Here is a 2,604-nt window from a genome sequence, read left to right as displayed (position 1 = left end):
AGGTGTACCAAACCATGAAACGCAAATATAATACACGGACCAACAAGTACACCAAATGATACCAGCAAAAAATACAAGAAGTCGTATGATAGAACATACTATTTCAATCTTATTGAAAAAGTTAAATGCACATTTTATTTTAAAAAATTACATTTTTCTTGCACCAAAGTTCACTTTCTCATGGAACCTCCCTTCAGTCTTTTATGTATATATATGTGACCCGGTCTATGAAAAGGTGGCTTATGACTCAAAAAGAAATTGCGAGAAACAGCTGTTAACAGCTGTTTTTTTTTCGTCATCAGCCACCTTTTCATAGACCGGGTCACATATATAGTATTTTATTCCAAAACGACCTATATCAGTTTAAATTCAATATATTTTGACGTGAGCTGAGACGTTTATGAAATAATTTTGAAATGGAGCGTTCAGCCGATATAGAGTAATAATTCACTTAACACTTATTTAAAAAAAAAAACATCTTTCATATTTTTATTAATCCATCAGAATTTGTATGAAACTCAGAATATCTGGATCAGTTACATTTATATAAAGTTTCAGTTTATCGTCCCCCGAATCTATTCCCACCGCACAAAGTTGTCCATTCACGACGCCTGGTTGTCCAGCAGTTCCTCTACAATACTCTGCGTCATCTTTGCCACAATACATACTTTTTCCTTCCGGGTAATCTTCACATTCATGTGGTGCTACTATTGTTACGTATTGTGTTACAAGTCGATAGTCATAGGGTCCAAAACTCATTGATCTTCTCGTCTTATGTCTAATTTTCATCTTTGTGCCCACCGAAAGTGCATTTTGGCAAAGTGGTATTGGCCTCATTCCATCAGCATTTTCAAAAGGTTCATCCAGTTCAATTGCAGCTATATTATATTTTATCCTATTATAACTTCTTTCATGTAAACAATTAATTGGATAAGATATATCCCACACTTTGCGAGATGGTTCGCACAAATATCCTGCACTGCCTGCAACGTATATAAAATTTGTGTTTAAATTGCTCACGCATACCGCAGCTGTGATCACTATTTGCATACTGACTAAAGAACCACCGCAAAGATATGCTCCTCTCAAATATAAATATACCAAATAATCTTCAGTTTCGGAATTTATATGGGTCAAAAGACCGCTTAGTACGATAACCAGGATCACGATAGGATTGTTGAAATTCATTTTAGTACCTGACGTATTGCGCTTCTCGTTAAGTATAAAATAGCTAAAGCAAGAACAGTGTTGTGGGCGCTATTTATATACAGTGGTGCTTGATTTTTTTATACTCAGTTGAGCAGAGCTCACAGAGTATATTAACTTTGATTGGATAACGGTTGGTTGTACAGGTATAAAGGAATCGAGATAGATATAGACTTCCATATATCAAAATCATCAGTATCGAAAAAAAATTTGATTGAGCCATGTCCGTCCATCCGTCCGTCCGTCTGTCTGTTAACACGATAACTTGAGTAAATTTTGAGGTATCTTGATGAAATTTGGTATGTAGGTTCCTGGCCACTCATCTCAGATCGCTATTTAAAATGAACGATATCGGACTACAAACACGCCCACTTTTTCGATATCGAAAATTTCGAAAAATCGAAAAAGTGCGATAATTCATTACCAAATACGGATAAAGCGATAAAACTTGGTAGGTGAGTTGAACTTATGACGCAGAATAGAAAATTATTAAAACTTTGGACAATGGGCGTGGCACCGCCCACTTTTAAAAGAAGGAAATTTAGATGTTTTGCAAGCTGTAATTTGGCAGTCGTTGAAGATATCATGATGAAATTTGGCAGGAACGTTACTGCTATTACTATATGTACGCTTAGTAAAAATTAGTAAAATCGCAGAACGACCACGCCCGCTTTTTAAAAAAAAAATTTTTTAAGTCAAATTTTAAAAGAAAAGTTAATATCTTTACAGTATATAAGTAAATTATGTCAACATTCTAATCCAGTAATGATATGGTGCAATAAAATACAAAAATAAAAGAAAATTTCAAAATGGGCGTGGCTCCGCCCTTTTTCATTTAATTTGTCTAGGATACTCTTAATGCCATAAGTCGAACAAAAATTTACCAATCCTTGTGAAATTTGGTAGAGGCTTAGATTCTAGGACGATAACTATCTTCTGTGAAAAAGGGCGAAATCGGTGAAGCCACGCCCAGTTTTTATACACAGTCCACCCTCTGTCCTTCCACTCGGCCGTTAACACGATAACTTGAGCAGAAATCGATATATCTTTACTAAACTGAGTTCACGTACTTATCGGAACTCACTTTGTATTGGTGTAAAAAATGGCCGAAATCCGACTATGACCACGCCCACTTTTTCGATATCGAAAATTATGAAAAATGAAAAAAATGCCATAGTTATATACCAAATACGAAAAAAGGGATAAAACATGGTAATTGGATTGGTCTATTGATGCAAAATATAACTTAGAAAAAAACTTTATAAAATGGGTGTGACACCTACCATATTAAGTAGAAGAAAATGAAAAATTTCTGCAGGGCGAAATCAAAAGCCCTTTGAATCTCTGCAGGAATACTCTTCGTGGTATTACATATATAAATAAATTAGCGGTACCCGA

The 2,604-nt window shown here is 35.0% G+C and overlaps 1 long non-coding RNA gene across 1 annotated transcript; it reads right to left on the bottom strand.

The window, feature by feature from the left end:
- Positions 1-458: 458 nt before the first annotated feature.
- Positions 459-1,216, bottom strand: LOC137242621 (uncharacterized). Its single transcript, XR_010950309.1, has 2 exons — positions 1,053-1,216; positions 459-983 (listed from the first exon to the last, which is right to left on the bottom strand). It is a non-coding gene; the product is annotated as an uncharacterized lncRNA (long non-coding RNA).
- Between the last annotated feature and the right edge of the window lie 1,388 nt (positions 1,217-2,604).

Source organism: Eurosta solidaginis, chromosome 2 (genome assembly GCF_040869045.1).
Source record: "Eurosta solidaginis isolate ZX-2024a chromosome 2, ASM4086904v1, whole genome shotgun sequence".
In the NCBI taxonomy this organism is placed as follows: Eukaryota; Metazoa; Arthropoda; class Insecta; order Diptera; family Tephritidae; genus Eurosta; species Eurosta solidaginis.
The sequence above is the reverse complement of the archived record's forward strand: the minus strand, read 5'-3'. Positions and strand labels throughout refer to the sequence as shown.